Raw genomic sequence first — 24,848 nt, 5'->3', positions numbered from 1 at the left:
GCTGTTTGCGTTATCGGCTCTACTGCTTGTAATGCCGAATAGGCAGCCAATAACTGTTTCTCAATCATGCTATATCGTTCTTCTGCTCCGTGCCAAACCTGAGACCAGAATCCAATGGGGGTTCGAACAGAACTCTGGCGTTGCCACAGGCCCCAGCCAAAACCATCTTGAGTAACATGAACATCTAGTTCAGCTGGGAGGGTCGGATCAAATATACCCAACGCCTGAGCTTGTTTAACTGCCAGTTTTGCCTGTTGGAAAGCATCCTGTTCTATCTTTCCCCAATTCCATGATTGACCCTTCTTTGTAAGCTTGTATAATGGCCTTAATAGCTGAGCTAAATGAGGTATAAAGGAGCGCCAATACCCCAATATACCCAAACATTCTTGCAATTGTTTTGATGTTGTAGGGACTGGAAACGCTTGGACTTTATCTACTACCGCACTGGGTAGTACTTTGGTTTTCCCGGACCAAATTACTCCCAGGAATTTTACAGATAGCCCCGGACCTTGCACCTTCTGTGGGTTTATAGCCCACCCTCTTTTCTGCAGGTAAGCTATCAACAAATCTGCTGCTTGTCTCACCGCCTCTAACGAATCGGATGTTAACAGGAGGTCATCAATATAATGATATAAATTGGCATTATTTGGCTTTTCCCACTTAGCCAGATCACGTGCCACTAAATTATGACAAAAAGTGGGCGAATGTACGTACCCTTGGGGTAGGACCTGGAAAGTCCATTGCCTCCCTTCCCATGTAAATGCAAACTGATCTTGCGATTCTTCACTGATTGGAATACTGAAGAATGCATTCGCCAAATCCAAGACACAGTGATATGTTTTGATTTCCCTGCTTAGTGTGTCCATTAGGGAGGCAATATTGGGTACAGCCGCATGAACAGGTGGCGTGACCTTATTTAATTCCCTATAGTCTACTGTCATCCTCCATGTTCCATCCAGTTTTCGCACTGGCCATATTGGGGAGTTATATGGGCTATGTGCAGGCCTTATAATACCCACTCTTTCTAATTCCTGCACCGTCTTTGTTATTTCATCCTGCCCACCCGGGAGTCTGTACTGTTTCACATTAGTAATCCGGCGTGGCTTCGGCAAACAAATAGGCTCATGTTTTGCATGGCCTCTCAATATTGTCTGGATTGCCCGGATACTAATGCATCTCTGCCGCAATCGGAACTCTCCCACTGTTGTATGGAGAGCCAGACCCCACAGGATATCAATTCCTAATATATACTCTGGAACTGGGGCAATGGATACCTTGTACTCCCGTGGTGGAAGACGCCCGACCCCCAGTTTTACCCAGGTTTGGGTGACCGGAATGGTTTGTCCCCCAAAACCTCCAATCATCACTCTATTACCTTTAAATTTAGTTGGGTCTCCATATATTATAGATGTCTCTGCCCCGGTATCAACTAGGGCCATAACCTTCTGTATATTCTTTCGGGACCAGTATATCGTCAGTTCCACATAGGGCCTCCGGTCCCGTCTAGAGGCCCTAGTAGGACTGACATCCCTCGTCAAGCCATGAACTGAGCCAGATTCAAGTCTTTTACCTCCGATACCTCCGGTGTCATAACCCGAGGCACCTGAGGTGGCTTCTTTTTCCTATTTGGAACTATAAAATCTTCTAAATTCCATGTTGTTGTTGGTCGCCGCTCTATAAATCTTATCCCTGGCCTTTTGGGTTTATTCTGAAATTTTTGTTCATCCTTCAGTTGCTTCCACAACTGAAGGAGAACCTGATTGGGCTGCCCATCAATTTTTGAAAACTGAACGCCTGCCCGGAGCAGATCATTAAACATTTGTTTCCGGGATACCCTAACAGGTCCTGCCCGAGAAGTTCGCGGGGCCGATCTTCTGGCTCGCACTATTGGAAAAGCCTCGGCATCCTCAATCACCCTGATATTGCGCTTAGCTCGTAAACGCTCAGTTTCTCCGAGGTCTGCTACCAATTGGGCGGCTTATTGGACTACTGCCTCTGCGGATACTACTGGATTAAGTATGGAAACCAAGGTTCCATACATATGAGAGGGTGCTTACTGTAAAATTAGGTCCCTCATTCCCGCAGAAAATTTAACCATATCAGGGCTATCGAATGTGTCTTCGTAGATAGCCTCTCTCATACCTAATTCGCGTATATAATTTTGAAGGTCTTCCATAGAAGACCACATCCCTGTGTTTACTGGCATGTCAGTTTTATTTGTCCACACCATGCGGCAAGCAGCCATTATCCATTCTACAATTGAATGGTTTTCTTCAGGGAACTGAGTCCCAGCATACAGTCTCTGCCGAAGGGCAGGATGTACTGTTATTGTGGCCAACTTAGATACTTCGGGGCCACTAACCAGTACACTATCTGCCCCTGAATCCCATAACCGTAATAACCAAGCCGGAACACTTTCCCTTGGCCTTTGCCTAAATCGTTGCACTAGGTCCATGAGTTCAGTAGGCGTATATGGACGGGCTGTTACATGTAAAACAGATTCGGCAGGGGGCCATTGATCAGGAGGCACTCCTGCTGGTCGATCTTGAATTTTCTTTGTTTTTTGAGTTATTACTGGACGGACTTCTAGTGAGTCCGTCTCAGATGGTTTTTCTAGATCAGATTTCGTGATCTTATTTTGATTCATTTCTTCAGGATCTTGATCGTCATTAAATGAAATGTATCTAATTTGAGGGTTGGAGGAAGAAAATGACGGTTTTTTTCCTGTCAATAGATTGATCTCACCCTCCAATTTTTCAATACGGGCCTTTAACAATTCATTTTCATGTGCAATGTTGTTTGATTTTATCTCTGCCCGATTTAAAGCATTTAATAATGGCCAGGCTGCCATAGATGCAGCCATTCGCTTTTCTTTTGTAATTAAGATATCTTTTTGTAGTCCTAGAAAGTAATCTGTTAGACAATAGGCGTCCATGTTATTTGGTACTCTTAAAGGGCCCCATTGTTCAATAATTGTTGCTAATTGGTAATATGGGGACGCCTCAAAACCTGGAATTTGTCCAGGAAGGCATGTCCCTAAGGGGGTGGTCTTCTCCCCCTTGTACCAATTAAAGATTTTCCACACAAAGGACATTTTTTTTTTCCTTATATTTCTAGATGCCAAGTCAGTGGCTCCTGCCTGGCTTGCCAAATGTATTGGCAATAACTATGCCGGTATTAACAAGGATAGCAATTACAAGTAAAATGGTAGAAATACAGAAGATATAAGGAAAAGGGAACTCACCAGAGCTGAGGTGATCCTTCCTGGTGAGCAATCTCCAAGAGATGCTGCCTCAGTGAGGGTCAGCCCTTAAATGAGGTCTCAGAGGAGGTGGAGTCGAACTCCACCCCTCCAGGGAGCACAGCTACATAACTTTCACCTGTGCTCCCACAGCTGACCCCACACTTGCCTCAGCTGATCAATCAGTGGTTCACATTGTGATCTCCCATACACAGACAGAACCTGCCTGAGGAGCAAGCTGATGGCTGTCAGCTACAGGCAGACCTAGCTTTGTACTGCATTTCTTAGAGCAACAACTGTTGCTTTCAGTCACTGAATATACCAAGGCCAATTACTATGCCAGGAACATTTATGGCATCAGTGAACAAAAAATGCGTTAAAAATTGTAATAGACAGGAGCCATTTATTCTTTTATAACTAGGTGACCAAAGAACAACAGTCCTTCTAGAGTCAAGCTGTTAAGAACTAATAGCATCAATCAATATCACATAGATAGATTACTTCCCTGCCCTAAGACCATCTTGCGACCATTTGGTGCTCCTAATTAAGCCCTCTTGATGGCATTTTGTCTGAGCCATGCGACATTTTGTGATAGGAGTTACTGCTAGTGTTCCCTTAACCCTACACCAAAGTAGGAGGCATCCATTCTCAGGGAATCATGCAGGCTTCCTCTGTATTTGATGCTCAGAGACAGCCCCAGAACTTTTTAAATCTTAGCTTAGCTCTCATCCAATAATGTTCATCAAACAGTGCAACTTGTCCTTTGGGGATGCCTTTGTTCTGCATCAACCAGTTCCAACGGAGTCTTCTTGGCTTGTTTTAGATCAGTTTTTCAACAGATAAAGCCAGGGTCTTTGAATTACAAAGTGAAATTGCAGAATGCATGATTCTCAACCAAACAGAACAGCAGGTGGGATGCAGGGTGAATACCTGAACCAACACCACCTGCAAGCAATCCTTCAGTATCTTAGGAATCTCTAGCCACCCCAAATCCAGTGTTGTGCTTGATCTATCATCTCTGCTGAGTTTTTAGCTAAGCTGATGGTGAGCATCACGGTGGTGATGGGTGAGCAGTCAGACTAGAGGGTCTTAATCAACCGTAAGGATCCTGTGATCAGAGGAACGTGAATGTGCTGTTAAAGGTCACAAGCGCTGCACTGCAGCATGAGCATACACAGCGAAAGGCTTTCAGTAGAGCTTCAGTTCATAAATGAGGACTGGGTTATGGAAAATAGGCTCAAGATATAAAACAGAAAACAGATCTTAACGCCAGGTTCTGTGAATGCAACCAGCTGAATTTCACAGCTATTGAATTTCAATGACAATTTCTTGTGTTATTTTACCCTCCAGCTCCACCCTGAACAGGAACATGTCAGTGACAAGCATTACTCCTCCAGGCTTGACCTAACAGTGCTTTACTTGCACTATGAGCTAATGGCTGTGCTTACAGCACCTCAGGGAGACACCTCAGAGATCACAATGTCCTTCGGGTACAGCAGGAGACACTCAACTCTCCAAATGTGGAGTTTAATTTGTCCAAAGAGGAGACAGGATTCCCATGCTAATAACTTAGGACCATTTCAGTCATAGGTTTAAAGATGATGTAAGTGCTGAGGCAATACATGAACTAGATGAATGAAGCCCAGATGTCAGGGCTCAAGTCGTGACTCCAGCCCCAGCTGGAGCTAAGGCTGTCTTGAATTCATCACAACACAGTTACATTATTTGCTCATACTGTGGATTTGCATAGGGACAACAGGAAGGTCAGAATTGCTTCAATAGAGCTATGCAATCTTTGTCCTAAATACTGGAAACCCACAGCGTTGGACAAATAAAATGAATTAAGTCTGAAGTGCTTTACATGGATTGTGATCCTATGTTTGCCTCACAAACTTACCTGAGACTTTCCAATCAAAAATCAGAGTGTCATCTCCAATTGTGTAGATGTATGTTCCCTCGTCTTCTTTCGTTACAGCTGAAGCCACAAGCTTATGCAGTTTCCCTTTATCTTCCATTGTGAATTTCTTACTGGTCTTGATTTCTTTGCCATTTTTGTACCACTTCACCATGACATTGGCTTCAGAGGTCTCAGAAACAAATTCAGCTTGTTTTCCAGCAACGGCCCTGATTACTCCTCCACTTGTCTCTTTGATTACGAAGTTTGCCAGTGCTGAAACAAAATATGAAGACACAAAATACATATGATGGTAAAGAACTGCAGGGACATTGGTGACCATGAGGCATTCATTTATCATAAGATCAAACGTGCACGTTTAGTCCTAGTTCTAATTGCTAGATTCTAATTCAGAAGCTGGCAAATTGGCAGCTTTTATAAACCACGTGCCAGATTACCTTATCTCCACAAGTTGAAGGACATACACTGGACAGGGGACAGAGCCAAAGGAAGAAGCCCAAGGCTTCAAGAAAATGTCTAAAATAGGAAAACTGAGGAAAGAATTGGAACAAGCAAACTAGAAGGAAATCAATGGAGGGGGTATCTATTACTGCACTGTAACCCCCTGGCAAAGAAATCGAGCCTAAAAGATAGAGATATCACTTAGGACTGAAAAGAAAAACAGAATTCCTTTATGGAAATTAATTGGAGTGCAAAAGTTAGATGATAAAACTGGCCCCTATTAACACACAGTGGAATAATTGACTTCAAAGATTCAAAATCTCACCACTGTCTTAGCCAAAAGTTTAAGCCTAAGGCCATGGTCCTATTTTACTGAGGGTAATTGAGCTTGTTTTCCAACTTCTTGTTAACATATCATTTTAAAACAGCGCACACAACTGAGTTGGGTCTGTTGAGACAGCGCAGTCAGAGCTGCTAAAATCAAAGTCTGGATTATGCATGCATTTGTTCTGCAGTTCCAAGAACACGCATGTATAATACAAATTCAACAACGTTCTACAGAATGCCTGTATTTAGGAGCTCGAGAGCCAGCTGATGGACACTGGGATGACTGAGATCCTGTCAATACATTTAACTCCATCCTATCATACAGTCAAATTTCATTCATTTTTTCAGGAACTGTCTCTTATCATTGTAGTCCCGTCACCACTGCTGGATGTGAGCCCAACCACACAAAAGCAGCTGCTGGTTTTCACTGCAGATACTGCAGTAAGGAGAAACAGCCTCCAGACTGGACCAGCTGAGCGTGGCCCTACCAGGATTTGCTCCAAAGGTCTTATTACCAGTAGTGCTTCCCGATGAAATACATGGGGGTCCTCCTTTGATTCCAACTCCAACCCACCCCACCATGCCCCCTGATAACATCCATCAGGGCCACATCTCGACAGCTCCTGAACACCTCCAGGGATCCCACCACCTACCTGGGCAGCCTGTGCCAGTTAATTCTATGGGCAGACCTGCCAGTATGAAATATTATGCTAACATGACAAAGAGAGAGAAGAAAAGCAAAATTAAGACTAGCTGACAAGCCTTGGCAGGAAGTTCTGCTCTCCATCAATTTAGTCCCTGTGACTCTTCACAGGTGTTTTCTACATTTGGGATCACTGCTACAAAAAGAGATGTTGACATCATCTCTTGTGGCCACCCTGACAGAAGAGCAGGAAGGCTGGGATGCTCTTTTTCCTGTCTTTCCCTTGATTTCCTCTATATCTTAGGGACGAATCACAGGACAGAACACAGAAATCAAATGGCTCTACAAAGCAGATTGGCCAGTTCAAGTCAAAACAGCCACTGAAAACACCCCAGATGCTGTCTGACAACAGCTGGACTGTCGGGGAGTCAGGTGAATGCAGTCTGCTGGCCCTGGGCAGGAAGAGGACAGCCCAGACTGTCACATACCTTTCACTGAAAGCTGATAGAGCATTTTATCCCCCTCACAGATGCACTGATAACTTGCAGCATCATCCATTGAGTCGTTGTGAATTTTCAGGGTGTGTTTCTTCCCCACAATTTGCAGTTCATAATTTTCACTGGCCTTGAGCTCCTTCCCATCCTTCATCCACTCCACAGTAGCGCCTGTGTCTGAAAGCTCAGCCTGCAGTTTGGCTTCCTCACGCAGCCAAGCGCAGATCTTTTCTACATCTTTGCTCTTCTTGGTAAATCTCACTGCAGCACCTGTCAGGAGCAAAGGCCTCGTTATTTCAATTTATATCAGGCTAACGTGGTCAATGTTTGCTGCAACATCTCTGAAAAAGTATCACCTTCTGTTCCTGCACTCATCATTGTGTCAGTGCTGAGCAATTCACGATATTTCATTTGGTCTTCTTGCTGGATTTACTAAGTAAAAATCAACCAAACATCTCCTTCTACTGATTAATAATGCTCTAAACATGCTTCTGCAGAGGTTTCCACCCAATGACAAACAGGTCCTCCCATCATGAATGTTTATTTGTTCTACTTTGTCATGCAAAGCTGATTGATAGAGATATTATTGGAATGATTGCTCCCCTACTTCTAAACTATTCCAGTGCAATCAGAAAGGCTGTCTGAACCTGCAGCTGAAAGTACTGCTCTATGGTCATGCAGTGGTAAACCTGGTGACTGAATGCACTGGCCAATAGCTGTGAACTGCAGACATTCATCAGCTGGCATGCTTGCACGTTGTTGTAAGGTCAATAGTAAACATGGCATCCCCTCCAGGTACAGCTTCACCAGTTGTTAGGGGGGATTTCACAGCCAGGACTGGGTCTGAGGAAGAACATGTATGTCTTAATGCTCTTTAGATGCAAGTCTGGTATCTCATTTAGAGATGGAAGATTAAATCATAGGTACATTTCTACTTCTCCCTTTGCATGAGTGCTAGAAGAAGCACTTCTGTGCTTAAGATCTGTTACAGAAAGTTCTGCCTCTTGCACATGTGAGATATCAAAAGATAAGGATATTCATGTCTCTGTCACAGAAACAACTCGTATCACTTTAGTGGTAGCTGGAGGTTGATAGGAGATAGGAGAACTAGGAATAAAGGAAAGCCTTTGGTGTGTTAATGCACTGCTAACCTTAAAGTCAAAGGAAGCATCTTTAGGGAACCAACACAGCTGCTCAGCACACACTGACCCATTTCCATTGGGGTTTTTGTGCTTACCAAGGTGCACGCTCCCTGGGAATTCCAGAGACGGGCTCTGTCCATGCGCATTGACTGCAGACACTCGGAACTGATCATCAGCCTCTTCAGACAGATTGCTCACCGTGAACTCTGGGACGGGGACATGAGACTCGTGGCACCTCACCCAGGTGAAGCCAGTTAGTTTCTTGCATTCCACAATGTAGCCATCGACTGGAATGGGGCGGTGCATCTTCGGAGGGGACCATGCCAGCGTCACTGAGGTTTCTGTTTTATTTTTCACCACGGGGTCAGTTGGGGGCTGGGTGGGAGGTTTTCTGGGAGCTGAACAGAAATAAATTTCAGAAATATTAGCATAAGGTCATGTAGGCTGGAAAAGACCTTCAAAAGACCTTCAAAATCAGCAGACTCAACTTTCAGCATGACCTACTGAGTCCCACCATTAACTACTGTGGTACCTGAGGACATACATGACAAGCTTATTCCTGCAGGTATTTACATAGTGAATATATTCACCCTCTGGTTGCTTTGGAACATTTTAGAGGTTAAAATCCCATCAGACTTTTTCACTGTGTGCAGCCACTGATACAGGCAGGAGGCTGGGAATTACCTGATGGGCTCTAGTTACAGACTACTGACACAGTAAAGGATTGATTTCATTTAATTTTGGCCATCAGAAAGTTTGGTGTCTGGTTTCAGTCACCCATCTGGACTCCAATTATAATCATATGGAGAACAGCACATTCAGGAGAACTCATCTCAATAAACCTGAATGAAATCACAGAATCATAGGATCATGGGAGGGCTTGGGTTGGAAGAAACCTTCAAGATCATTAAGTGCTAGATGCCAAAGGTCCCACTAACACAGTATTAAGCCAAAAGCTAGATGCTGGAATCAGATCTCCTGACCTTACCATCAGAAACTGAGATGTCATATTTTGCTCAGAGGTGCCTGCTTGTAGGAGGGACAGCTTCCGAGCTTTTTCTGCTCCAGGAACCAGCTCGAGCTTCAGAATTTAAACAGCAGTCAGAAATTAAACTGAGCTTTGTCACCTCCATCAAATAGAAGGAGTGGTTGGGTGGTACAGCTTTCCAAATCGCTTAGAAACTGTCACAACAATCAGATGCCTACCTTTTCTTTTTGAACTTGTTAATACATAGAGCTTAATAGCATCAGAATGCCCCAAGCACTTCAGACAACAGGACAGCTGTAAACCCTTCTTTAAGGATTCCTTTGTTTAACCACTGAGTAACTGTAATTCAGTGGTGCTGGTAGGAGAAGGGAAGTCCTAATCTGCCCAGATGGTGAACAGAGTTGATGTTCACATGCAGACTGGTGCTGCAGCAGAGCCAGAAACCACTCATTTGGGAAACACAGCACCAAGAAAATAATGGGAATAGCTTCATAAAATCAGGAGCTTCACTCAAATTTCATGTCTGATCTATAATTCTTCCTATTTTCAGGAAGAAATGATTTCCCTTTTTCTTGTAGTTTTATTTTCTTTTCCTTTCCAGCAAGCAGCTTTGTAGCTTACAAATTGTTTTCTAATCACCTCCTGGTGTGGACAAATCACACAGGTCTGACTCCATGTTTTACATAGTTAGCATATTATATTTGTTCCACTATGGAACTGTACAGTCATAGAATGGCCTGGGTTGAAAAGGATCCCAAAAATCATCCAGTTCCAACCCCCTGCTATGTGCAGGGACGCCATCCACCAGACCAGGCTGCCCAGAGCCACATCCAGCCTGGCCTTGAATGCCTGCAGGGATGGGGCATCCACAGCCTCCTTGGGCAACCTGTTCCAGTGCGTCACCACCCTCTGAGTGAAAAACATCTTCCTAAGATCCAACCTGATCCACAACCCCTACACACCCTCAGAGCCCCCTAGAGCCCCTAGTCCTCCTATTGCCCACCACAGCCCCATATGCCCACTAGAGTCCCCCTCAACTCTCTTTACAGGCCCTGCACAGCTCTATATAACAGTCTTATAGAACTACCTCTAGTAGAAGCAATCTCCACACAGAGATCCTTTCCCAGCACACTGCGCCACGGGGGGAGCAAAACGGGGGGGGGGGCACATACACACACAGCGCCGGGGGGGCCCGTAACCGACCCCCACCCATCCTTTAAAGGGGTGGGGGGTCCGTTTTAATGGGGGGGGGGGCGAGATCACCTTCACCCCCCACCCCCCCATCCCCACCCCATCCTTTAAAAGGGGGGTGTCCATTTTGGTGTTGGGGGGCAGTGACAATCCGCCCCCCCACCCCATCGTTTAAAGGAGGGGGGGTCCGAGACCACCCCCCCCACCCCATCTTTTAAGGGGGGGGGTCAGGGGCTCATGGGGGGCAGCACATCGTGCACAACATTGTGGGGGGGGGGGCTTTAAAAGGGGGGGGTTACAAAAAGCATAGCTCTCAACTATAGATGGGATTGGGGGGGGCTCAATCGATGGGGGGGGGCCCTTCATGCAGGGGGGGCACAGCGTAAGTCAGCGGCTTTGAGGGGGGGTGTTGGGGCTGTTTGGCCTTTGGGGGGGTTATTGTGTGCCCCACCCCTACCACCCCCACACACAATGGGGTGTTAATGTGGGGGGGGGGGGCTTAGATTAGTTGCGTTCCCTATAGCACTGCCCCCCCCCGTCATTAACCCTCCCGCTTTATCCTTACAGCTGAGCCCCCCCCCGACAGCGCCCCATTCATCTTGATGGGGGGGGGGGTTTGTCACACGACCCCGGCGCGACTTACGGCACATCGTCGACCCCACCCCACCCCCCATAACCCCACCCGGGGGGGGAGGGGGCGATGTGGTGAGTGGGGGGGGGGTTCCGGAGGTGGGGGTGAGCAAAGCGCAATATGGGGGGGGGGGTCCTATAACTGGAGGGCAGCGGCTGCACAAAGAGCCCGCGGGGGTCGGAGAGCAGCACTTTGGCTGGGGGGGGTCCACGGGGTCCGGGGGTAATGCTGCCCCACCCCCTCCCCCACCCCCCACTGCCGACCCCCCCCCCCGCGTTGCCCCCCCACCCCAACGTCAGCTCCTGCGGCAGCTCCTCGTCGCTCTCCTCCTCCTCTTCCTCGTCTGGGGGGTCAATATGTGGGGGGGGGGGTCCCATCGGGCAGCGGCAGCTCCGCCGGCTCCGATTGGCTGAGCCGCAGTGCGCGGGAGCGGCTGTTGTGTGCCGGTCGGTGGAGGGGCGGCTCTTCATGGAGCTGCCCCGCAGCCAACAACAGCCTGAATGAGATCCTGGAGTCCCAGACGCTGGAGGATGAGCTGGGAAAGAGCAGAGGCTCCCCACAGAAGGGCAAATCACGTCTGATAACGTGAGTGTGGAGCACAGCCAGCCCCTTCCTCACATGTGTGGGGCTTCCATGTTCCTCTGTGCCCATTGCAATGTGCCACCCCAATCCTGCTGCCCAGCCAGGAGTGGATGGGATGAGCAGGTTGGGATGCACAGAGCAGTGCTCAGACATTGCTGGGACATTTGTGCACTGCTGTTGAGCTTCCCTTTGTGCAGCAGGGGAGAGGATGGAGGTTTACAGGTGGATGGTTGTTATTTCTATGGCATTGCACAGGTGGTAGAACCATGTCCATTCCCAAACTTATTCCAGGGCATGCGGGAATTTGTGCAGTTGTAGTTCCTGAATTGTGCTATTTAAAACCCTCCTGTAAATGGGGATGTTTTGTAATGCCTGCTGGGGCTGCAGGCAGCATTGCCTTCCTCCTTAGGGGGCAGGTTTAATCACAAGCCTCCCTATTTCCTATCACAAACGTCCTACAAACCATGTCTGGGCATTGCTGTCTCGGCCTGGATCTCAGCTCCTGAGACTGTCAGATGTGAAGCAGCAGCAGCTGGGACAGGGCTGGCTCTGTGTGCCCTCTCTGGGTCTGTGGGCACAGAGTGGGGCAGAGGGATGACTGTGAGAGGGAGGAATTGCCCAGCCACAAGAAAGAGGAAATCAGCTGAAAAGGGGAGATTTGAGAAGCACTGAGGCTGTGGCTGCTTTGACAGTAAGAAGAAACCAAGCTGTCACTGTGCAGATGGGAACTCCAGTAGGAGAGCTGTGGTGGCTTTACAGATGGCAGACAGCAGCTGGAGTGTAGAGCCAAGGGTAGGGGGGGGATCTTCCTCTTAGCAATGCCATGCAAAGAATGATGCAGACTCCTGCAGGGTCGGCTTTGCTGTGTGACCCTGGGTGGAAGCAGCTGGAAGGTCTCAGCCCTTCTGCATTATCCCAGGAGCTGGGGCAGTGCTCGGTCTCATCCCACCTCTGCTAATAGCAAATGCAGAATCCCTTATCTGAGTGCCCTTTTCTCTCATGTAGAGTCACCAACCCTGGGAAGTTCACAAAAAGTTTGGGTGTTGTGTTGAGGGATGTGATTTAACTGGGAAGTATTGGTGATGGTTGGACTGGATGATCATAAGATCATCCAGATCATAAGATCTGAGATCATAAGATCATAAGATCATCCAGGTCTTTTCCAACCTTGAAAATTCTATGGAGTTGTAGCAGATTGTGGGGGTGTAGGTGTGGTATATATATGTACACAGATGGGAATATCCGTATGGAAAAGATAGATCCATGTGTGTTCTGGGCTGCACTGAAAAAGGGGTGGCCAGCAGGAGAGGGAGGTGATTGTCCACTCCTGCTCAGCTCTTGTGAGGCCATATTTGCAGCACTGTGTCCAGGCCTGGGAAGGATGTGGAGCTGTTGGGGGGGGTCCAGAGGAGGGCCACTGTGATGATCAGAGGGCTGGAGCAGCTCTCCTATGAGGAAAGGTGGAGGGATCTGGGCTTGTTTAGCCTGGAGAATGGAAGGCTGTGGGGAGACCTCATTGTGGCCTTTGAGTACTTGAAGGGAGCGTATAAACAGGAGGGGGAATGGCTGTTTATGAGGGTGGATAATGATAGGACAAGGGGGAATGGTTTAAAACTGAGACTGGGGAGGTATAGGTTGGATCTTAGGTAGATGTTTTTTGCTCAGAGGGTGGTGACACACTGGAACAGGTTGCCCAAGGAGGCTGTGGATGCCCCATTCAAGGCCTGCAGGCATTCAAGGCCAGGTTGGATGGGCTCTGTCCATGAGCATTGACTGCAGACACTTGGAACTGATCATCACCCTCTGCAGACAGATTTACAGCCCCTGCACAGCTCTATATAACAGTCTTATAGAACTACCTCTAGTAGAAGCAATCTCCACACAGAGATCTTTTCCCAGCGCCCCTTTGTGACATCATAATGCCCCTTTGTGACATCATAACACCCTTTGTGACATCATAATGCACCTTTCTGATGCCATAATGCCCCTTTCTGACGTCATAATGACCCATTGTGATGTCTTAATGCCCCTTTGTGACGTCATAATGCCCTTTGTGATGTCATAATGCCATTTGAGACGTCATAAGGCTCCTTTGTTTTCATAATGCCTCTTTGTGACGTGATAATGCCTCTTTGTGACGTCATAATGCCCTTTGTGACGTCTTAATTCCCCTTTGTGATGTCTTAATGCTCTTTTGTGATGTCACAATACCCCTTTGTGTTGTCATAACACCCCTTTGTGACATCACAATGCCCCTTTCAGACGTCATAATGACCCTTTTTGACGTCATAATTCCCCTTTGTGATGTCATAATGCTTCTTTGTGGTGCCATAATGCTTCTTTGTGATGTCATAATGCTACTTTGTGACGTCATAACGCCCTTTGTGACGTCATAATGCCCTTTGAGACGTCATAATGCTCCTTTGTGATGTCATAATGCTCCTTTGTGATTCATAATGACCTTTGTGATGTCATAATGCCCTTTCTGACGTCATAATGCCCCTTTGTGGTGTCATAATGCTTCTTTGTGAGGTATCTGTGGTGCCATTGATAATGAAGTGTGATGAACTGGAAGGCTTTCAGTAGAATTGCAGCCCTAACATAAACAATGACTTGAACTCTGGAATTCTGTGTAAAATCATTAGCTAGCTTGTGGTCCGGGTCTTCAAACCAAAGGCTGTGAGGTGCTGCTCTTGTTGACGCAGGCTGTGAAAGATGACTTGAGCTCTAAGAGTAATTTCCCTTCTGCTCTTTATATGAACGTCAAATCCACAATTAGAATATTAAGAAGATAATATAAAATTTTGTGCTGCTGGACTGAGGACTTCCATTAGCTGTTAGCCATAGTTTGGAACTTGCAAAGCAATCATATTGGAGCCTTGCTGGGCAACCTGCTCCAGTGTCTCACCACACCCACAGTAAAGCATTTCTTCCTAATATCCAATCCTAATCTACCTTCTTCCCATGTAAAGCCATTTCCCCTCATTCTGTTGCTACCTGCCCTTATGAAAAGTCCCTCCCCAGCCTTCCCTGTAGGCCCTCTTCAGATACTGGAAGGCCACTCTAAGGTCTCCTTGGAGTCTTCTCCAGGCTGAAGAGCCCCATCTCTCTCAGCCTGTGCACATAGTAGAGGTGCTTTCAGCCCTCTCTGATCACCTTCATGGCCCTCCTCTGGACCTGCCTGAACATCTCCAAGTCCTTCTTGTGTTGAGGGCTCCAGAACTGCGTGCAGTGCTCCAGATGGGGTTTCAATGAGAGGAGTGTGGAGGGGCAGCACCACCTCCCTCGACCTGCTGGTCATGCTTCTGTGCTTTAAGCTTATGCTTTAAGGTCCTATATGCTTTAAGGTTTAGATAGTGCAGTCGCCTCACCTCTTCAGGTTTATCTGTGAAGGTCCCTTCCAAGTGAACCGTGCTGATCCAGACAGTTCGGATTGCTCATTAAAGTGTTTTAGTAAGTTGGGCTGGTCCTACGAAGCAGTATGACTGCAGTAAGCAGTGTACATGGTGCGCTGTGAGTACTGCACACATTCCTCTTGGCAGCTTGTGGAACAGAAACTGTGCATTGTTTGGATTGTGTAAGTATTCCTGTTGGTCTCTTGTGATGCTTACCTTCTTAGAGCACCTTTCCTCGTTTGGCTCTACATATTTTGGTACCTTACTTGTTCTGTTTGGCTTAGCAGGGAAGGTCTTCTTCTGAAGCATCCTCAGTCTTGGTCTGGGCAGCATACTTAGAAATGACATGGACGTTACATGAGTGGGTGGTCAAAGGGGGGAAGAACTCACCTTTCTGATCTGTTTCCTTTTAGAACACAGTCCTGGAGAGGATTTGCTTTCCTTGTTTCCTGGAGACTTGGATTCTTAGATGGTTTTGACTGCAGCTATTTCTGATGTTAATTCCTTTTTCTGTACTTTAGTAGCCAAGTGCAAGTGGAGTGCTTTGGGAATTGTCTGAAGTTGCCAGGTTGCGTGTGATCACATATGTAACGTGGAGTTATGTGTGGTGCCAGTGATAATTAAGTGTGATGAACTTGAAGGCTTTCAGTACAATTTCAGCCCTAATGTAAACAGTGACTTGAACTCTGGTATTCTGTGTAAAATCATTAGCTAGCTTGTGGTCCAGGTCTTGAAACCAAAGGCTATGAGGTGCTGCTCTTGTTGACGCAGGCTGTGAAAGATGACTTGAGCTCTAAGAGTAATTTCCCTTCTGCTCTTTATATGAACGTCATATCAACAATTAGAATATTAAGAACATAATATAAAAGTTGTTGCTGCTGGCCTGTGGACTTCCATTAGCTGTTAGCCATAGTTTGGAACTTGCAAACCAATCTTATTTAGACTTTAGTGGTGAAATCTTCTGATGAAATCTTCCTTCTAATTCTGCAAAAGAATCTCGGTGGAACATTTCTGTCTGAAAAGGCTCTGGCATATGAAGATGTGCCAGACTGCAGCCATGTGCCAGATGCGTTTGGATCCATGGAATTTTCTGATGTAGCTTCAGTGTTTGAAGAATCTCCACTCGATCTAAATACTCAGAAAACAAAGCAGGTGTGTGAAGATGTACAGCTAGTTTCTTACAGAAAAAATACAGCTCTTAATCTAGAAATCTGCTTCTCATTGTATCTAGTGCTTACTCCATATTTAAGTATCTAGTGGACCTTGACCAAAGGAAGATAAAGATAGAGCAAAGAAGTATGTTAAGCATAAATTTTGTTGCCTTCTACCTGTAGGCCATGGTTGGTTTGACGTGATCCCTAACTCCAGTGTTTGGTTTGCACAGAAACAGCAAGCAAGGGAACAAGTAAAGGAGTCAGTGAGGATTTTAAAACACAATGGGAAGCGATAAGGCACAGTTAATAAGATTCTGGAGTTAGGCTGGAGGTAGGCAGAGGTTGAAAGGTACCGAAAGAAATTCAATCTTACTGTGTTGGACAACAAAATCCACTGTGATATTATTCAAATTTTTAACTAAACCAAGTGATAATTCATATTTATGTTTAGATAAGCTGGTGAAGGTTAATCCTCAATGGAGAATTGAGATGAACAAATAAAAAAATGGTGTTTGACAGTCTATAAGAAACGAACTTATTCTAGGAGAGAATCAGAGTTTTCAACTGTTTTGTTCAATAGCCAAATAATGTATGATATTTTTATAAGCATTGTGTCTGACCTTCTCAGCTGTTAGAATTTCTTTGACAGTAACTTCTCCGGCTGTGATCAGAAAACCTTTTGTTCCGTCTCTGGCACCATTCGAGGCATGATACTCAACTGGGTGATATGGAATTCACACTGTCAACTCCAGTGACAAGAAAAGTGGCATCTAAGAAGCGTGCAAACACAGAGAATGTTGATGCAGAGTCAGTGTTAAGAAATGAGCTGCCCTTTGCATTTCCTGCTCCAAAGGCCTTCTTTTCGAAGAGCCAGACAGAGAAGCAAGTAGAAGGCATATCTTTTTAGGCGCCTACTTCCAAAGGTATGTTGTATCTAACAAATGGAAACCTAGAACATGTGTAGCTTAGGAATTTTTTACTTTTAATATGAATGCAGTACTTGTAGGTCCTAAAATTCTGAAAGGTTTCAGTGTGGGGTTTATTTGGTCACAGCACATACAGCTGCCATCCTGTACATCTGACAGTGCACTGCAAGCGGTTTAACCATATATCAGGGCATGGTACACGTCTGTTAATGATAGAAGTTCTCACAGTTTCACAAGGAGCATGCCTTGAGATGCATTCAGATAATGAGATAAGTGCTGTGTTCCTAAAACTAGCATGTGTCTCCACTCTCCATCGAGATTTAGTAGATAATTTCTTTAACAATTATGATGAGAGTTTTGTTTTGTTTTTATTTTTTTCTGGGCTATTATTTTGAGTGAAAGAAAAGGGTATGCTTTTATTTAAGCGAGCTTTTGATTGCATCATGCTTCTAAATTAAATGTAACCTACTGAATTCCTCATGATAGCATACGAGTACTTGCGTGTATCTGTTCTCCCTAATAGAGGGAGAAGAGACTCAGTGAACCTGGACAGTGTTACCCAGGGTTGTGAGAACAGCTAAATGATTGTTGAGAACTGGTCAACTCGTGAGCCTGAGACCTGGGATCCTCCATCCTAGGGTGGAACTTTACTGGAGCACGTGGGTGCCACAGCAACAAAAGGACTGTGTACAATAGACTGAGAGTTTGCTGAGTTTCTTGGTTTACAGAAAGCACAACTAACTCAGCAGCAAGTGACGTATTTGGGATAGGAGATGACAGCTGGACTTTGAACCTTAAGGACTGCCAAGAAAGAAGCCATCTGCTCAACCCCTGAGCTGCAAACTGCCAAGGAACTCCATACGTTGCCAGGAATGACAGGAGGGTGCCGACCATGGATACACAGCTACGGACTGATGGTAAACTTGAAACAGCTTGAAGTGAGTAAGGGATATCCAGGGTGCACTGGTGCTCAATATTCAAGAAGCCCATCAATCTACACTGGGCCAAAGGATACCAGTTTTAATATCTCATGCAGTGTTTACTGTATTGGAGGCAAAAGGGGGACATTGGCTTTCACCCCACAGAATCACAGAATCACAGAATTACCCGGGTTGGAAGGGACCTCAAGGATCATGTAGTTCCAACCCCCCTGCCTAGCAGGGCCACCAAACATACGCCTTTACTAGATCAGGTTGCCCAGGGCCCCGTCCAACCTGGTCTTGAACACCTCCAAGGACGGGGCATCCACAACCTCACTGGGCAGCCTGTTCCAGGACCTAACCACCCTTCTAGTAAAGAACTTTCCCCTAACATCCAACCTAAATCTTCCCTCCTTCAACTTAAAACCATTTCCCCTAGTCCTGCTATTATCAGCCCTTTCGAAGAGTTTACTCCCCTCCTGGGAGTAAGTTCCCTTCAGGTACTGAAAGGCTGCAATGAGGTCACCCCGCAACCTTCTCTTCTCCAGGCTGAACAAACCCAACTCCCTCAGCCTGTCCTCATAGGGGAGGTGCTCCAGCCCCCTGATCATCTTCCTGTCCCTCCTCTGGACCCTTTCCAAAATCTCCATATCTTTTTTTGTACGTAGGGCTCCACACCTGGACACAGTACTCTAGATGGGGCCTCACAAGAGCAGAGTAGAGAGGGACGATCACCTCCCTATCCCTGCTGACCACCCCTCTCCTGATGGAGCCCAGGATCCCATTTGCTTTCCGGGCTGCCAGAGCGCACTGCTGGCTCATGTTAAGTTTCTCATCTATCAGGACCCCTAGGTCTTTTTCAGCCGAGCTGCTCTCAAGGACAACTCCTCCCAGCCTGTACAGGTGCCTGGGGTTCTTCCGGCCCAAGTGCAAAACCTTGCACTTTGCTGTGTTGAACCTCATTAGGTTCACCCGAGCCCAGCTTTCCAGCCTGTCAAGGTCCCTCTGAATGGCATCTGTTCACCCCAAAGATTCCCGAAATACCAGGCCATCCTGGTAGAGCAGGGTGATATAGAAATAATTGTAACTACTATTGCCAACCCAGTATCTTTCCTTAGCGGAACTCCCCTGGTGGAGAACCAGGATGACATCACTGCTTTGAAACAACTGATGCTGCACATTACATCCAGTCGGTCGGAGCTGAAGGACGAACCCTTAGAAGATGCAGAAGACGCCTGGTTTACCAGCAGCTGCAGTTTTGTGAGACAAGGAGGCTGTAAGGCAGGACATGCAGTAACTGCTACTGAGCAGGGAATGGAAGCACAACCATCAGCCGTGGGGACTACCCCTCAGAAGGCTGAAATAACTGCCTTGACGAGAGCCTTAATGATATGGACAGATGCTAACTATGTGTTTGGGGTGTCACACGCTCATAGTACCATCTGAAAAGAGCAAGGATTGCTCACACACAAGGAAAAGAGCATGATGTAAATGTACCTATGTTGTAGGGCACAGTTCTCTATCCAGGCCCAAGTCTGTGTGGGTGTCTCCTCTATCCACAAAGCTGCTCACACTGCAGGAGGCACAGGCTGAGAGGAGAGGCCAGAGCAGCTCTCCCACTGTGACACGGAGCAGCAGGATACAAGTAAAGGAAGGCCCCGCAGCGGTACTGGGAAGGTTCCACACAGTCATCAATTTTTCATCTGAAAGGTAAAGAGGAATTCCCTTTTCTGCCCCTATCATCATTGGTCGGGTGAGTAGCAATGATGCCCGGTGTGCTTCCATCAATGGAGCAGAATAGGCGGAAGGCTGGGGTGCAGGCTTTCCTCTGCTGAGGTGAGTGGGGGCTCAGGGTGTTGCTCAGTGGTAGATTTGTTCACACTGAGTTCTAACAGGAAACTTGCTCAACATCGAAGGCCTTGCAAAAGTCTGGCTGAGTGATGTCAGTTGCTTTTCCTTTCCCTACTGATGCTGTCACTCCACTGTAGAAGGCCACCAAAGCGACCAGGCTGCATGTCTCCGTTTCCGCTGTTTCTCCATTTCCTTCTTGTTGCTCCCTGTAACCAGCAGGTTCAGCCATGCTGCTTTCCTGCCTCCTCTGCTGTGTTTCGTGTGGTCGGGATGGAGCTCAGAGCTCCAGATCTGAGTAAGGTTTTCTGAGAAAGTTACCATCTCTTTTCCATTCCTTTACCCCTAAAAACAGTTTTCCAGTGTCTCTCATGCAAGAATTCTTTGAACAGCCTGCAGCTGACTCTCCTGAAGCTCAGGGTCCTGACTTTGCTTTTTGCCAGGCACACATTCCTTGAGATGAGGAACTCTAGGAGGGCATGGTCACTACAGCCCTGACCACCTCCAGTCTTAACCCCTGCTGTTCAGCATGTCCAGTAATGCTTCCCTTCTGCTTGGTGTGCTTAATACTTGACCCACAAAGTTATTGTCAGTGCACTCCAGCAGGCTCTCAGACAGCTTGCAGCAACTGGGATTGGTGCTGGGTGGTTGCTGGGAGGTGTCTCAGCAGAAAAGCTGGGCTGGGGTGGGCGTGCTGTGTCAGTCCTCATCGCAGCTGGCAGAGAGAGTTAGAGGAGGGTGATGGGTGCTGCCTGCTCTCAATGCTGCTGCACTGAATTTGGGGCACAGCAGCACACTGGTGAGTGAGCTGGGAGGGAGACGGACTGCTGCTGTGCATGGCTAGGCCAGAGCTGGAGGATTGTCAAACACGTGAGTCATGCTGGTGCAGCCATTGCAGCTGCAGCAGGAGTAGAAGACAAAGAGGTTTTGTAGAGGACAGAGGGTGGTGACTCATGGTTTGATGTCCAGGTGGAGGCCGATAACAAGTGGTGTCATCCAGGAGTCTGTCTTGGGACCAGTGCTTTTTTACATGGTTATCAGAGACACCAATGATGCAATGGAGTGCACCCTCTGCTGTTTGCTGAGTGGTGCGGCTGACGCAGTGGAAGGAAGGGATGCCATTCAGAGGGAGCTCAACCGAGAGGTTGGCCTACGTGAATTTAATGAGGTTCAACACAGCAAAGTGCAAGGTTTTGCACTTGGGCTGGAGGAATCCCAGGCATTTCTACAGACTGGGAGGAGCAGTCCTTAAGAGAAGCCCCGCAGAGAAGGACCTGGGGGTCCTGGTGGATGAAAAACAGAACGTGAGCCATCAGCGTGCTCTTGCAGCTCAGAGAGCAAATGGTCCCCTGGGCTCCATCAGAAGAGGGGATGGCCAGCAGGGACAGGGAGGTGATTGATCTTCATGATCCTTGAGGTCCCTTCCAACCCGGGCCATTCTATGATTCTGTGATTACACTCGCTGTCAGAAATAACGGCAGCTGTACAGATGTTGGATATATTTTGGGACAGTTCTTGTAACCAGCTGATTTTAAGACCTTGCCCGAGTCAAGAGTCTAAATTGAGTGTCAGAAGAAAGCTGGTAAAGTGGCTATTGCTCATTCTTTTTCATTTGCTGATTCTTTCATTCGGGTTCCTTTTCCAAAGGAGATTCTGGTGATGGAAGCAATTGAAGAAAGAACCAAAGCAGCTCTTGCCAAGAGTGCTTGAAGTCCCTGTGGAGAGAAGCAAAGAACTTGGGCTTCCTCTGGGATGCGCCCCACCATGTCTCAGGAAGGAGACAACTGCTGTTCCACTTTCTGCTTTGTGTGTGGAAAGGTACGTCTGGGTTTTCTTCTACTTGTTTTTCTTTCTTTTTCTGGCTTTGAAGGAGAAGGGGTGGAGCAAGGGGAGACCCACTGGTCATTTGTTAACTCAAGAGCAGGATGGATTCTGCATTGACTGTGAAAAACCTGGGCTAGTAGCATGGGCATATTTCAGGCTGGACTCTTCTTTTGCTGCTTGGTTTCCTTTTGGCTACAGGGAGACAGCTGTCTAAAGGTGTGTTTTCAAACCCACTCTCCAAAACCATGTTTCATTGTTGCAGGTGGTTCAGTGTGCTCTTGCAGGGTAGATGTGTTTGCTGTAGAATCTGAATGGTTTCTGTTCCTAGGGGAGGACTGGGAGGAGGTAGTGAGAAGAGAATTCAATGCCTTAGGTGTATCTTAGTGAGAAATGTTGGCATGAGGTGCTGAAAGTCTTGAGTTGTCAAAGGCCAGTGATGCTCAGACTCCTTAACCTGCTGGAGCAGGGTGGAAGCAAGGAGTGGGCACTGCCGTCACACAAGCTGCACTTGGTTCTGGTCTGCCAGGTCTGTGCAGGCCTGGATTTCTTCTGAGAAGTTTGTTGGAGCTGCTTGGAGTAGTGAAGGGTGGGGAAGAAGTGCTGCTCCAGAGCTATGAGACGTGCAGCTCCTTCTGAAGTGCTCCTGAGAAGGACGGAGCGCATTTGCTGCAGCTTTCTCTGCAGATGTGCTCCTCACCTTGAAATCCTCGTGGTTTGTCCTCAGCTCCTGACCACGGCCTGTTCTCTGTTTTGCAGGCTGATAACATGCAGAAGCCGCAGCTGGTGCGTGCTATGTCATCTTTAAACGTACCAGCATTTGCGGCAGCCCATGTTATTAAGAGCCACGTCGCCCAGGGGCCAGATGAGCTCTCTCTGGAGGTAAGCAGTTCCAGGCGTTCCGTGTTGTCGTGCATAGAAGAGGGCAGTCCTTTCTGCTTTGTTTTCCTACCAGATTTGCTGAATCTGGGATTGATGTTTCAATCTCTTTCAGGTCGGAGATCTGGTGAGCATTGTTGATATGAGGACATATCAACAGGCTGAGCCCCTGGTGGAGAGGCAAGCGTGGCTTTGAGGTAGGCACACGTTTTTGACTAGAGAGCACAACTTCAGTAGAGTTGGGAATCTCAGCTTGGAGCTGCTCTGCCTGCACAGGATGGCTGCTGGATGCAAACAGTTGCCCTGTGTCACTGTCAGTGGACCTTCCCTTTGGCTCTGGGCTCGGGCTAATGCTCACCTGTCTTTTTGTTCTAATTACAGGTTGGGCTTTTCCCTGGTGAGTGCATGGAACTCATCAGCGGAAAAGTTCCCGATTCCCTCCTCAATTCATTGCCAAAGCCAGGTGCGTAATTTACATTTGACAATGCGAGTTAGTCAAATAGGGTCAGAACGTTACTTTCAGGGGGTTTGTTTATGCCCAAGTTCAGCAAGCTTAGAAAGAGAACTACAGTAATCTCCTTGGGCACCTCCAGGGATGGGGAAAATCCATTCTTGCGTGTCCTTGTTGGGAATGTTCTTCCCGTTGTTACATGCTCTGTCGAATGCATTGCGCTCAGCTTCGTCCAACCGAGCCAGGCCTGAAATGAACTGGTTTCTTTGTTTTGTTGCGCAGAGCCAAAGAAATGGGGCAAGCTCATCAACGGCCTTTGTTCCCTGGTGAAGGCCAGCCCCGGGAGAGCAAAGCAGCCTGAGCCTCCGACATTCTCCGGATCCATGTCCTTGCTTGACATCGTTGAGAGGTATTTAGCCTTCAGGACTTGAGGGCTGAGCTGTAGGAATGGAAGCATCCTCTGCTGTTTGAAACAGAGGGCGTTTCTAAGCTGTGTTTCAGCAGAAAGCAGGCAGTGCCCAGAACAGGCAACTTTTGGCCAGGGCTCGGTGCAGCTCTTCCATCACCCTGCACCACGTCTGACAGCATGCTCTGTTTTCTCTGCAGAATGAGTTCTCCCAGGAAGAGGGCAGAGTCAGCAGCTGGCAGTTGGTGTTCCTGCTTCTGCCTGGGCAAACCATCCCCTGTGGCCAAACACCAACTGCAGAGCAGTGCCAGGGAGCCCTCTGAAGCAGAAGTCTTGGTCCTGGCAGGTAAGGGTGCAAGTCCAGCTTACAAAACACTGCTTGTCAGCAACACAGGTAGAATTCATGCTTTCAGTGGGCTTGTACCTCCTTCTGGCGTTCAAGCCCGTGCCTGACATCTTCAGTTGATCCCTGTCTTTCCCAAATGAGTCTCTTGTCAACACAAGAGCTGGACCTGCACGTGGATCACTTTCAAGACAGTGACACTGTTGCTAGAAGCCTATTTGCTTCTGCCCACCACCACTACATAGCCAAATGTCAAGAATCTCCATGGTTCATCTTGCGAACGTTCGACACTAACTGCTGTACATCTGCTCCTTCCTAGGTGACCCGAGCCCTTGTATATCCCCAAGACGCAGGGCATGTTACGATGACGCATCTTCCATCAATGAAGAGTTGTTACTAAGCACAGAATGCTGCAGTTCAGATGAAAGCCTTCCGTATAACATCAGCTATCAAGAGAAGAAGGTCATCATCGTTGAAGCCTTCATTCATCCCATCCCTACTGAAGCTGCTGACCTGAGCCCACCAGACACCTCAGGCACCAGCCTGGACTCAATGTCTCTGCAGTGCAGCCCAGCCCAAGCACAGCCTGAGTGCCCCGACAGCAGCACCACCATGCAGGCTCAGGTCAGCATCACCGAGGAGAAGCTGAGCATCTCGCAGGGGGGCACAGAATCAGGACACGAGTCCCAGGCTCCGGGCAACAGCACGGTCTCTGAGCAGCTCTCATGATTACAAGAGAGGATGAGTCCCATCTTTCCTCCAGACCTCACACCCCCTCCTTTCTCCTATTGAATAAAGGCACGCTCGTGCTCAATCAATGCCTTGACTGAATTCCGAGTTTTCATTCACAGAGATTGGGATGAGTGCAAGAAACTGCAAGGCAGCTCAGCTTACAACACTCTGGCTGTGGGGTTTGTGCGGCCGAGCTCTGGGTGTGTTCCCATTTTGCCTGACTTTGGGATGCCTGCAGCGAGAGCTCTGCTGCCGTTGTGTATGGCAGCAAATAGTCTCTAGCATCCTGGATGCTGCTCATGAAAACCCCAAGCTTCCTGGCTGTGGCTGTGATGCTTTTCAGGGCCTTTTGATGCTCTTTGATGCCGTGGCTGCTCC

Source organism: Coturnix japonica, chromosome 31, assembly GCF_054131305.1.
Source record: "Coturnix japonica strain WE chromosome 31, WE-NBRP24, whole genome shotgun sequence".
Taxonomy (NCBI): domain Eukaryota; kingdom Metazoa; phylum Chordata; class Aves; order Galliformes; family Phasianidae; genus Coturnix; species Coturnix japonica.
The sequence above is the reverse complement of the archived record's forward strand: the minus strand, read 5'-3'. Positions refer to the sequence as shown.